Here is a 13,663-nt window from a genome sequence, read left to right on the forward strand (position 1 = left end):
ACCCCAGAAATGTGGAATGGGAAGCACTATTACTTGACTTGCACACATTCAAGAGTTGGTGGCCCGTACTTAAACCTACCCTGGCGGGGACATAACCCCCTCCTCCCCCATCCCCTTTTATCCACATTCCCACACCTCCATCATAACCCCTTCCAGCCTGTCCATGGGTGAGTGACAACACCCTTCTGTTACACCCTTTGATGTCCCCGAATAGCTTCCTAGTGGCCATTATAGCTTCATGGATGTCACTGTTGATTTTCAATGTTTGCAGTACCTGCTTGAGATAGGAAGATTGAATAACACTTATGGTAATGGCAGAATGTGAGTTAACATCAACACATGACTTGTTTTTTTCCAATGTTGCTGTTTAAGGACTGAACCAAGGACTCCTGCTGATACTGATGTGAAACTATTTTATTAATGACGATGTAGCTGGATTGCGGATTTTACTAATGATAATGTAACTTTCATAGATGTAATTTATTCAAGATTGTGATATTGAAAATGCAATTTAAAACTGGTTAAAAAAAAGTTATTGGAGATGCAGTTGGGTAGTTAGCTTTCACTAAAAAATACTAATGGTAGGTCAGCACTAATGAGGGACACATTAGCAAAGCACATTTACTTTTGATAATTATTGAAAATATGAACTATGATTCAATCTCAAGACCGGAGCCATGGATTATGCATTTCCTTTGTCCATTTTATTAATCAGCAGCCTTTACAATTAGAAAAATAAACCTTTATTTCACAGAAATCTTAGGGAAGGGGTATTCCACATAACCTATCAAACTCTAAATTAATAACATAGTCCATGTTTATGTCCCCTCTTTCTTCGTGAGATAAAAATGGTCAGTTCCTTCTTGTTCATTCCCGTTTGGAGCCGTCATTCCCTAGAAGAGAAAATACACCTTGTAACTATTCCATGCAGAACCAATATGACGTTCAAGTGGAGGGCACGCAAATAGCAATGTCACCTTAAATCTCAAATACAGTATTCAAAAGCATGATAATGGCAAAACAGTCATACTACTACCATAGGAAAGTCCCAAATGTATCCTGCATCAACTTTGTCACCGGGTCAACAGAAACCTCTTGCTAAAGCGGGTGTTGTCTTCATGTCCTTAACCCCTTCACTGCCATGGACATAATGCTATTAAAGAACGTGTTACTTACCTTCGGTAGCGACTTTTCTGGTGGATACATTAGCTTCCTGTGGATTCCTCACCTAATGAATACTCCCATTGCGCCAGCATTCAACGGAAATCTTCTTCCTAGCTTCTGCACGTCGACGAGCAGTTGCCAACGCGATGCCGTCTGACGTCATACAGGCAATAAGAGGTCCTCGCCCACGTGAGTACCAACATTTATTTACGTGCCTGAGAATAATAGGCCATTGAGATGAAAGAACAATAGTAATATTTAATGATATTCCAAACAAACACATCATTCTGAGAATTCAACCTACCATTTTTTTTTTTAAAGTAAATAAATATATTAACTATATATATATATATATATATATATATATATATATATATATATATATAGATATAAACATATATACATAATATATACAAATCCTCAAAACCAAGAGGAGCACACTCAAGAATTACTTGGTTAGACCAAACAGGCAACGGGGAGGCGGGTGGGACCGCGAGGAATCCACAGGTAGCTAATGTATCCACCAGAAAAGTCGCTACCGAAGGTAAGTAACTCATTCTTCTGATGGATACAACTACCTGTGGATTCCTCAACTAATGAATAGAGTCCCAAAGCAGTACCGCACTCGGTGGTGGGTGCCTGAATGGTCAAACCAAGAAATCCTGCAGCACTGACCGTGCAAAATGGCCATCCCTTCTGACCTCAGAGTCCAAGCAGTAATGCTTCGCAAAAGTATGAAGGGATGACCAAGTTGCGGCCTTGCAGATGTCGACCACAGGAACACCCCTAGCCAAGGTCGAAGAGTCCGACTTAGCTCTGGTGGAATGAGCTCTTATACCATCAGGAGGATCCTTCTTTGCTAAAGAGCAACACATTTTAATGCAAAGAGCAACCCACCTGGAGAGTGTTCTCTTGTGGACTGCCTTTCCTCTCCTCTTTCCCACGTATCCGATGAAAAGCTGATCCTCCAGCCTGAAATCCTTTGTCCTGTCTATATAAAAGCTTAGCGCCCTCTTTGGGTCCAAGCGGTGTAGTCTCTCTTCTTCCTTTGACGGATGAGGCGGAGGATAAAACGTGGATAGAGTAATTGTCTGGGCCAAATGAAAGGGTGAAACAACCTTCGGAAGGAAAGCAGCCTTCGTCCTCAACACCACCTTATCCCCATAAAAAGATGTATAAGGGGGTTTTACCAATAGAGCCTGCAACTCACTCACTCTCCTTGCAGAGGTAATTGCAACCAGGAAAACCGTTTTAAGAACCAATAATCTTATGGGGCAAGAATGCATAGGCTCAAAAGGGGACCCCCATAAGGAAAGTTAGAACCACAGTCAAATCCCATTGAGCCATAACGAAAGGAGTTGGAGGGATTTTATTCATAAGGCCCTTCAAGAATCTAAGTACTATTGGTGATTTAAATAAAGAAGGCTGGTCTGGAAGACAAAGAAAGGCTGACAAGGCAAACAAGTAACCCTTAACAGTAGCCACTGCACAACCCCTCTGTGCTAAAGACAAAGCAAAAGATAAAACATCTGACAAATGAGCACGTAAGGGATCAATCTGCCTCTCTCCACACCAAACCACAAATTTAGACCACCTATTAGCATAGATAGATTTAGTGGAGTGTCGCCTGGCCGATAAGATAACATCCACTACATCAGGCAGGAGAGAGAAAGAACTCAGGTTGCCCCGTTCAATCTCCAGGCATGAAGGTGCAGGCTCTGGAGGTGGGGGTGTAAAACCTGCCCCTGCGACTGCGAGAGGAGGTCTGCCCTGAGAGGGAGACGGAGCGGAGGGCACAGTGAGAGTTGGAGAAGGTCCGAGTACCACACCCTCCTTGGCCAATCCGGAGCAATTAAGATGACTTGAGCCCGGTCTTGGCGAATTTTACTCAACACACAAGGAATCAAGGGTATGGGGGGAAACGCTTAAAGCAACTGGTCGCACCAGGTCATCTGAAACGCATCCCCCAAAGCTCCTTGTACCGGATACTGGAGGCTGCAGAATAACGGGCAGTGCGAGTTCTCCCGGGTGGCAAACAGATCTATCTGAGGAAACCCCCACATCTGGAAGATTAACTGGACTTGATCTGGATGGAGACGCCACTCGTGATCGGCCGAGAAATGGCGACTGAGATTGTCCGCACGTACGTTCAAGACTCCGGCCAGATGATTTGCTACCAAGCAAATCTGATGGTCCTTTGCCCAGGACCATAGCCGTAGAGCTTCTCTGCAGAGAAGGTACGACCCTACCCCTCCCTGTTTGTTTATATACCACATCGCAGTAGTGTTGTCCGTCAGGACCTGAACCGACTGACCAAGAAGGGACGGGAGGAAGGCCTTGAGAGCCAGACGTACAGCCCGTAACTCCAACAGATTGATATGAAACACCTGTTCTACTGGAGACCAAAGTCCCTTGATCTCCAGGTCCCACAGATGAGCTCCCCACCCTAGAGTGGAAGCATCCGTTATTACTGTGGCCACAGGCGTAGCTTGCGAGAACGGCCTTCCCCTGGAAAGATTGCCGTCCGCAATCCACCATTTCAAATCCATGGCAGCATCTCTGGAGATTCTCACCGAGCCTTCGAGATCTCCTTTGTGTTGAGATCACTGCCTTCGGAGGCACCACTGAAGAGCCCTCATGTGCCAGCGAGCATGCATGACCAACAGTATGCAAGAAGCAAACAGACCGAGCAGACGTAGGACCTTGAGGACTGGAATGATTGCTCCACTTTGAAACATTGGAACCAACGCCTGAATGTCCTGAATCCGCTGAGGCGGAGGAAAGGCTCGGTTCAATGTTGTATCCAGTACTGCCCCTATGAACAGGGGGCGCTGAGAGGGCTCTAGGTGAGATTTGGGCATGTTCACCCAAAAGCCCAGGTCGAACAACAACTGGGTTGTCGACTGCAGGTGATGCAACACGAGCTCCGGAGACCAGGCTTGGATCAACCAGTCGTCTAGATAAGGAAATACTGCTATCCCATTCCTTCTGAGCTCTGCCGCAACCACCGACATCACCTTCGTGAAGACGCAAGGTGCTGAAGTAAGACCAAACGGGAGGACCGCAAACTGATAGTGCTGCGACCCCAGCACAAAACGGAGATACTTCCTGTGCGACCTGAGTATCGGGATATGAAAGTAAGCATCCTGCAAGTCGACAGACACCATCCAATCTCCATTGTTCAGTGCCAAAAGCACCTGAGCTAGGGTCAGCATCTTGAACTTTTCCTGTTTGAGGAACCAATTCAAGATCCTTAGGTCCAGGATTGGTCTCAAACGACCATCCTTCTTGGGAATCAGGAAGTACCTTGAATAACAACCTTGACCCCTTTATTGCTCTGGAACCAACTCCACAGAGCCCTTTGAAAGGAGGACTTGAACCTCCTGTTCCAACAACAGGAGGTGTTCTTCTGAACAAGAAGATGGGCGGGGCGGGATGGGGGGCGGAAAGTCCCAAAAGGGAAGGGTGTAGCCTTTTCTCACAATGCTGGTAACCCAGGAGTCTGAAGTTATGACCTCCCACTTGTGGAGAAAATTCAGTAACCTCCCCCCTACAGGAGTGGAGTGAGTGGGAATTGGTGGAAGCCTAAGGCTGCTTCCCCTGCTGCACCCCTCCAGAGGAAGAGGAAAAGGCAGAGTGCTGCTGAGAGGCTCCCCTGGTACGGACCCTACCCCTCCCTCTAAAAGATCTATAGGAGAGAGCAGAGGTAGGCTTCTGGAATTTCCCTCGAAAGGAGGAGGAGGAGGAGCCACAATCAAATCCTCCTAAAAAATCTGGAGGAGGCAGAAGAAGTGGCTTGCAAGCCCAGCGACTTGGCCGTGGCCCTGCTCTCCTTGAACCTCTCTAAGGCCGAATCCGCCTTGGCACCAAAGAGCTTGTTCCCAACAAAAGGACGGTCCAGTAGGGTTGACTGCACATCAGAGGAAAATCATGAGTTACGAAGCCAAGCCTGCCTCCTCGTAACTACAGCAGTGCCCATTGCCCTAGCAATGGAGTCAGTTGTATCCAACCCAGATTGGATAACCAGAGTTGCAGCTGCCTGAGCGTCCAATACTAGATTTAACAGCCCCTGAGGGACCTCCGTATGCGTTGATGCAATCTCGGCCATCAGGGCATAAATGTATCTTCCTAAAATACATGTAGCATTGGTGGACTTCAATGCCATGTTACATGAAGAGAACACCTTTTTGGATGCCATGTCCATCTTCTTGGAGTCTCTATCCGAGGGCACAGATGGAAAAGAGCCAGGAGCAGACCTTGCCGAGCAGGAAGCCTGGACCACCAAGTTTTCAGGTGTTGGATGTCTGGTAAGAAAACCAGGGTCAGCCGGTGCAGCCCGATACCTCCTAGCCACAGATCTATTGACAGCTGAAGAAGACCCCGGCTTCTTCCAGACTTCCAAAACAGGGTCCAGCAAAGCCTCATTGAACGGCAAAAGTGGTTCTGCCGATGTAGAGGCCGGGTGCAACACCTCTGTCAACAAATTCTGCTTGGCTTCAGTTACCAGCAAAGGAAGATCCAAGAAGCTAGCTGCCTTCCTGATAACAGAATAAAAAGTGGCCGCCTCTTCTGTATACTCCCCAGGAGATGACAAGTCCCACTCGGGGGAAGTATCTAGGCCACTAGCAGTGTCCAGCCCATGGAGACCCTCACGAGAGTCCTCAATCTCTCCTTCCTCCATGTTTTGTCTCTGGTACTCCTGCTCTTCAAGACGGTGGAGAGCAAGCCTCCTCGAGTGCAGCCTCTCCTCTATCCTCGGCGTCGACATGGCGTCAGCTGATGTTGAAGAACGACTCCGATCGAGGAGTCGCATGGAGAGAAGACTGCTTCGGAGTTGCAGGAGGTCTAGACGGCGCCACTGGTTGAAACATCGAAGCCACCGGAGCCGAAGTCTCAGGAGCCACCGGAGCCGATACCGGCGCCGAGCCCACGTTCCCCAGGGGGAGAAAGGGCATAAAGGGTGCCGGTCGAAGCGGAGCCGGAGCACCCATGTTGAAGGCCAAAGGGCCCGAAGGACCAGCCGGTCCACCACCTGGAGCCATCTGCTGGAAGATGGAAAACATCGCATTTAAAAATGCGGTACTATCAGCTCCAGGGGCCGGGAAAGCCGGGTACTGGGGTGCTTGGTTCGAAGGCGACACCGACCTCGACGTCTGCAACGACGGAGAAAATATTTGAGGCTGCGGAACCTCAAACACTGAAGGTGGTTGGCCCGATGACCCGGGCGAAGTCGGTGAGGCTGGAGAAGGCAACGGCGTCGCCGGATGGGGAGTGACAGTGGGACTGACCTCCCAAGTCTTCAGACGTCGAGTTGATAGTGACCTCGACCTCTCTTTACTCGACCGGCGCCGTGATTCTCGATGACGCCGGGAGTCCCGATGACGCGGATGAGACTTCGGTGACGAGGATTTTCGATGACATCTCTTTTCCTTCCTTTTCGACTTCGCCAGAAAAAGCTTAGCCTCGCGCTCTTTCAGGGCCTTAGGATTCATATGTTGACACGAATCGCACTTGTCAACATCATGATCGGAACTAAGACACCACAAACAGTCTTAGTTAGTTACCGACATTTTGCCCCCACACTCACGGCAGGGCTTGAATCCTGACTTTCTTTGCGACATTGTAATCTCAAAGAAAAAAATAGATCCAAAAAACACACTGTAACTGTCGAACAGCAACAGTAGCTCCCTCTAAGATAACCGTTTCGAATGGCACGGAAAAAAGTGAACTGACGTCGGCGAGGACCTCTTATTGCCTGTATGACGTCAGACAGCGTCGCGTGGGCAACTGTGACGTCCTCGTCGACGTGCAGAAGCTAGGAAGAAGATTTCCGTCGAACGCTGGCGCAATGGGAGTATTCATTAGGTGAGGAATCCACAGGTAGTTGTATCCATCAGAAATAGGCTGATCTGCCCCCAGGGAGGGCAGAAGCCATTAGGCACCAGGGATGCTTTTATTTATATTGAGAACAGGAGTGACTCCTTAGGCAAGGGTTGTTCCCCCCTCAAGCAATTTTTTTAAAAGATCATTTCTGCCCCTCCCCCCAGGGGGCAGATTGGCCTTTATTAATTAGGCCGATCTGCCCCTTTTGGCAGGGGGTGGGGTGCAGAAGCCACTAGAAACCAGGGTTTTTTTTACATTTTTTTTAAACCTTTATACTGATAAGGGGTGCGACCCCTTATGCAAGCTCACAAATGGCCTAAAGTACAAATTACTTACCTTCGGTAATGAAATATCTGGTAGAGACATATTCTAGTTGCAGATTCCTTACCTTAGAATTTCCCCCCAGGCGTTAGACTGTATCTGGAGATTTTTCTTCGAGCAATACCCTTGGGGGTCTGTAGGTGGCGTTGTTAGACTCCGCAGGCATCGACTGATGCCTTGATGACGTCTGGAGTAGTACACTGACGCCGCCCTCCCGCAGTGATGTCAGTTTCTTTTAACGACTTTCCACGCCAGAGCGCAGAGCCGCTAAGAACACTGAGATTGGTGTGACAGAGCTAAGGACCTGAAAGGGTGGAACACCTGTCCCCAGAAATAATTTCGCAAAGCGGGGAGGATGGGCGGGCGGTAAGGAAGCTGCAACTAGAATGTGTCTCCCACCAGATATTTCAAATACCGAAGGCAACTAACCTGTACATCTGATAGAGACTTCTAGTTGCAGATTCCTTACCTTAGAATTGATACCCAAGCAATGCCATCCTATGTGGTGGGCTGCGAACAAAGATAAGATCATACTAGAAAGTCTTGCAGGACTGAACGACCAAAGTAGCCGCCTCGACGGACCTGACTATCCAGGCAGTAATGCTTATCAAACGTGTGCAGGGATGCCCATGTAGCTGCCCGACAGATATCCAGGACAGGAACTCCGCGTGCTAACGCAGTGGAAGCCGCAATTTCTAGGTTGGAATGAGCACGCAAGCCTTCAGGAGGTTGCTTTTTAGCCAAAGTGTAGCACATTTTGATGCAAAGAAGCACCCATCGAGAGATGATATGCTTTTGCACCGCCTTCCCTTTCTTAGCACCCACATAGCCAAAGAGTTGATTGTCCACCTGGAAATCTTTAGTACAATGGAGGTAGAACACCAACACTCTTTTTGGGTCCAGACAGTGGAGTCTCTCCCCTTCTCATGGGAAGGGTGTGGGAGTGAGTAGAAGGTAGGCAAAGTGATGGACTGGCCTACATAAAATGGTGTAAATACCTTAGGAAGGAATGAAGCTCTAATGCGTAACACCACTTTGTCAGGGTGTACAGACAAGTTTGGAGGCATTGAAGAAAGCACCTGGAGCTCACTCCCCTGCAAGCAGAGGTGATAGCGACAAAGAAAGACAGTTTGAATGCGAGGATCCGCAAGGGACAATTATGCATTGGCTCAAAGGGGGTACACATTAAATAAGTAAGTACAAGATTAAGATCCCACTGAGGCATAATAAATGGAGTGGGAGATAATAAGTGGGTGAGCCCTTTTAAGAACCTACTGACAAAAGGAGATTTAAAGAGTGAGGGCTGATCAGGTAACCTTTAAGGGTGCCCAAAGCAGAGCCCTGCTGGGCTAAATAATGAACAGAAGAACCTCTGACAGAGGGGCACAAATGTGATCAACAGATTTGTTGGTACACCATGCCACAAGATATATTCCAACGACAGGCATATACAGTTTTAGTCGATGGATGCCTGGCTGCCAAGAAACATTGCAGACTTTGGGTGGAAGGGCAAATGCATTCAACTGTTGCAGCTCAATCTCCACGCATGAAGGTGGAGGTTGGACAGGTGCCGGTGGAGAACCGTCTCCTGCTGCTGTGACAGAAGATCCGCCCAAAGAGGCAGTCTGAGTGGAGGATGGATGGACATGCTCAATAGCTCTGGATACCACACTCTTCAAGCCCAGTCCGGAGCCACCAAGATAACTTGGGCCCGGTCGTACTTGATTTTCTTGAGAACTCTGGGTAGAAGAGGGCTAGACGGGAAGGCGTACAGGAGGCTGGAGCTCCACTCGAGATGAAAAGCGTCTCCGAGCGAGTGCCGTCTTCGAAAATTCCAACGTGCAAAACAGCTGACATTGCGTGTTCTCTGTGGAGGCAAACAGATCTAACCAAGGCTCTCCCCACTTGAGACCTTGCGTCACCTCCAGATAGAGACGCCATTCGTGATCGACTGTGCGTCGGCGGCTGAGTTTGTCTGCTCTGGCGTTGAGAGCCAGCCAGATGTTCAACCATCAGCGTAATGCCCTGATATTCCAGCCATGTCCAGAGGCGTAGTGCTTCCTGACAAAGGGTCCAGGACCGAGTTGTCTGTTGGAGTACCACATGGCGGTAGTGTTGTCTGTGAACACCTGCACCACTTTCCCTTAGAGAGGGAAGGAATGTTTTTGACCTAAGCCTAATTGCCCGGAGCTCCAGCATTTTTATGTGGAGCCCGACTCCGCCGGAAACCAGAGGCCTCTGATCTCTGCTTCTCCCATGTGGCCACACCAACCCACAAGTGACGCATCTGTCACTATAGAGATATCTGGTTGGGGAAGGGAGAGGGATCTGCTGTTGACACAATTTGGATTCTAAAGCCACCACTGCAGGTCTTTCGCAGTCCCCTCCGAGATATGGACCATGTCTGAGCGATTTCCCTGATGCTGCGCCCACTGGAACTTTAGGTCCCACTGCAGAGTGCGCATATGCCATCTGGCATGTGTACTAGCAGGAGACAGGAGGCCATGAGGCCCAGCAGGCTCACACTCACCGAAACCCAAGACCGAGGCTGAAAGAAAGATCTGAATCATAGCCTGAAGGTCTTGGACTCGCTTGTCTGGAGAATAAGCGAGAAATCGCACTGTATCCAGAACAGCTCCAATGAAAGTGAGCGTCTGAGAGGGAGTCAGGTGTGACTTCGGCACGTTTATAGTGAACCCCAGCTTGTGCAGGAGGTTCGCCATAGTCTGAAGGTGAGAGACGACTGTCTGGGGAGAAGGCGCCTTCAACAGCCAGTCATTGAGGTAGAGGAAAACTGAGACCCCTAACCTGCACAGATGAGCTGCAACCACCGCCATCATTTTTGTGAACACCAGAGGGGGGGTGGTAAGGCCGAAAAGGAGCATGGTAAACTGAAAGTGCTCGTGACCTACCATGAATCGTAGGTAACGTCTGTGGGCAGGCAAGATGGGGATGTGAAAATAAGCGTCCTGCAAGTCCAACGCTACCATCCAGTCTCATGGGTCTAAGGCAGAAAGAACCTGAGCCAGGGTGACCATTTTTAATTTCTTCTTCTTGAGGAAGTAGTTCAGGACCCGAAAGTCTAGGATTGGATGTAAGCCCTTGTCCTTCGTTGGTATAAGAAAGTTGCAGGAATAACAACCACGACCCACTTCTGGCACAGGGACTCTTTCTATAGCTCCCTTGGCCAAGAGAGCCATGACTTCCTGGTGGAGAAGCACAAAATGATCCTCCGGAGGATGATGGGAGGATGGTGGCATGTGTGGTGCTGCAGATTCCAAAGGAGGGTGGGGAGGAGTAGCCCTTCCGAATGATCTGCAAAACCCACCCATCAGTGGTGATAAGTTCCCAGAGGGGCAGGTGATGGTGGATCCTGCCCCTAACTGGGTAGGAGTGACGGGACTAGGAGGGTTTGGAGACTGCAGCGGGGGGGGGGCAGAGGTGGAATGGACAGACCTATGGTTCCCCGTCTCACAGCCACGTGGAATTCCGCGACCTCGGCCATGCATAGGCTGCCCAGCGTGCGTGGCACGATGGCTGGGTTGAGGACATGACAGGGTGCCCCTTCCGTGTTCCACGAAATGGATGAAAAGCTGAATGCGGTGGGCGAGTGGCGGAGGAAAGACCAAGGGTCCGAGCCGTAGACTGGGAATCATTGAATCTCTCCAAGGCAGAGTCCGCTTTGTCTCCAAAGAGACGGGTGCCATCAAAGGGCATGTCCATGAGTGACTGTTTGACATCCCCCGAGAAGCCACAAGTGCATAACCAGGCATGGCGCCGTAAGACCACTGTTGTTGCAACCGATCTGCCCAGAAAGTCTCTCGTATCCCGCCCACAACGGATAGTGAACTTTTCTGCATCTCTCCCATCTTTCACTGCTTGGGAGACGATAGCACGGGCCTCCTCCGGTATCTGCGGCAGGACTTGCGCAACTGTAACCCACAGGGAGTGGGTATAACGTCACAAAAAACATACAGTGTTCACAGACCGCAGTGCGAGGCTGCAGGAAGAAAACAACTTCTTGGCAAATTGTTCCAGCCTTTTGGATTCACTATCCTGGGGTACGGAAGGGAATGCGCCTGAAGAAGTGGAAGCCTGGATAACACGACTCTCAGGAGTGGGGTGTTGGGACAGGAATTTTGGGTCGGTCGGTGCAGGCCAATGGCGGCTAGCAATAGTCCTGTTCACAGGAGCCCCTGTGTTGGGTTTGGACCATGTACCCAAAAGGACATCGGTGAGGGCCTCATTGAATGAGAGAAGGGGTTCTGAAGTAGAAGCCCCAGGCTGAAGCACCTCAGCTGCCCTACTGACCACCATACTGTAAGTTGCTTCCTTCGCCGTAGCCACACTAGGAGGAGACAGCATGCCAGCGTCAGGAGAAGTATCCAGACCACTGGCTTCACCCAAATCCTGTTCCCAGTCCACAGCATGGTCATCCTGGTATTCATAATGGTCCAGGGATCCATCCAATTCCTCCCCATAGGAAAAAGGGTCAGAATCAGACCTTGGGTGAATAGGCCCCACTGAAGCCGATGGTGCAGTCGACCGATGCCTCTCCGAGTCGTCTGGGATAAATTCTTGTTCTCCTCCAGGGGAACCCACAAACTATGGGTACCTCTCGAATCCCTATGAAGTTGGCAAAAATATAAATAAAAATAAATACGTATTTAAAAAAAACAAAAAAAAATCTTAGCCAAAGCGTAGCACTTTTTGATGCAAAGAAGCACCCATCGTGAGATGTTACACTTCTGCACCGCCTTCCCTTTCTTCGTCTCTTCACACCCATGCCGATCCTGGTATGACCAGACCGACAACTGGGAGGCGGGAGGGACCGTGAGGAATCCACAGGTAGCTAATATATCCACCAGAAAAAGCGTTACCGAAGGTAAGTAACTTGCTCTTCTGATGGATACAACTACCTGTGGATTCCTCACCTAATAATAGAGTCCCAAAGCAGTACCACCTCGGAGGGTGTCTGTCTGGTCAAACCAGGAAATCCTGCAGCACCGACCGCGCAAAATTGCCATCCATTCGCACCTCTGCATCCAAACAATAATGCTTCACTAAGGTGTAGAGGGAAGACCAAGTCACAGCCTTGCAGATGTCCACCATCAGAACACCTCTGGCCAAAGCCGATGAGGTTGACTTGGCCCTGGTGGAATGAGCCCTGATCCCCTCAGGAGGATCCTTCTTTGCCAATGAGTAACATATTTTAATACAAAGAACGGCCCACCTGGAGATCGCTCTCTTGTGGACGGCCTTCCCCTTCCTCACGTATCCAATAAAGAGTTGTTCATCCAACCGGAACTCTCTCGTCCTGTCGACATAAAAACTGAGAGCCCTCTTAGGGTCCAGACGAAGGAGTCTTTCCTCCTCCTTAGATGGATGAGGAGGAGGGTAGAACGTCAAGAGAGTTATTGATTGTCCCAAGTGAAATGGAGACACCACCTTGGGGAGGAAAGCCACCCTTGTCCTCAAAACCACCTAATCCTTATAAAAAGTGGTGAAAGGCGGGTGAGCAGAAAGAGCCTGCAGTTTGCTAACACGTCTAGCCGAAGTGATGGCCACCGTTTTGAAAAACAAATATCCTAATGGGCAGCAAGGAAGTCAACACCAAATTCAAGTCCCACTGCGGCATAATAAAAGGCCTGGGAGGAAATTTATTAGTAAGCCCCCTCAAAAATCGAACAACCAAAGGAGATCTGAATAGGGAGGGCTGATCTGGAAGATATAAAAAAAAGTCGAAAGGGCCGAAAGATAGCCCTTAACCGTGGGCAAAGCACAACCACGCTGAGCCAATGACAACGCGAACAACAAAACATCAGAAAGATGGGCACTTAAGGGATACATTTTCTTCTCCCCACACCAACGAACAAAATTATCCCACCTACTTGCATAGACCAACTTGGTGGAGTGTCGTCTGGCTGATAAAAGAACGTCCACCACCTTCGGTGGGAGAGAAAAGGAACTCCGGTTGCCCCGTTCGATCGCCAGGCATGAAGCTGCAGGCTTTGGAGGTGGTGTGTCGAACCTGCCCCTGCGAAAGGAGGTCTGCCCTGAGAGGGAGACGGAGCGGAGGGTATAGTGAGTCGGAGAAGGTCTGCATACCACACCCTTCATGGCCAATCCAGAGCTTTCAGAATGACTTGGGCCCGGTCTTGCCGAATCTTCCTCAAAACCCGAGGAATCAAGGGTATGGGAGGAAACGCGTAAAGCAACTGGTCGCACCAGGACATCTGAAACGCGCCCCCCAACGCTCCTTGCATCGGATACTGGAGGCTGCATAACGACTGAC

General features: G+C 49.5%; 1 long non-coding RNA gene across 1 annotated transcript in view; it reads right to left on the bottom strand.

Moving 5' to 3' along the window:
* Positions 1–682: 682 nt before the first annotated feature.
* Positions 683–13,663, bottom strand: part of LOC138296412 (uncharacterized) — a 64,940-nt gene continuing 51,959 nt past the window's right edge. The window contains exon 4 of the long non-coding RNA XR_011203827.1: positions 683–893. This is a non-coding gene — a long non-coding RNA (uncharacterized lncRNA). The remainder of the gene's footprint in view (positions 894–13,663) is intronic.

The sequence above is a fragment of the Pleurodeles waltl genome, chromosome 5 (genome assembly GCF_031143425.1).
Source record: "Pleurodeles waltl isolate 20211129_DDA chromosome 5, aPleWal1.hap1.20221129, whole genome shotgun sequence".
Taxonomy (NCBI): Eukaryota; Metazoa; Chordata; class Amphibia; order Caudata; family Salamandridae; genus Pleurodeles; species Pleurodeles waltl.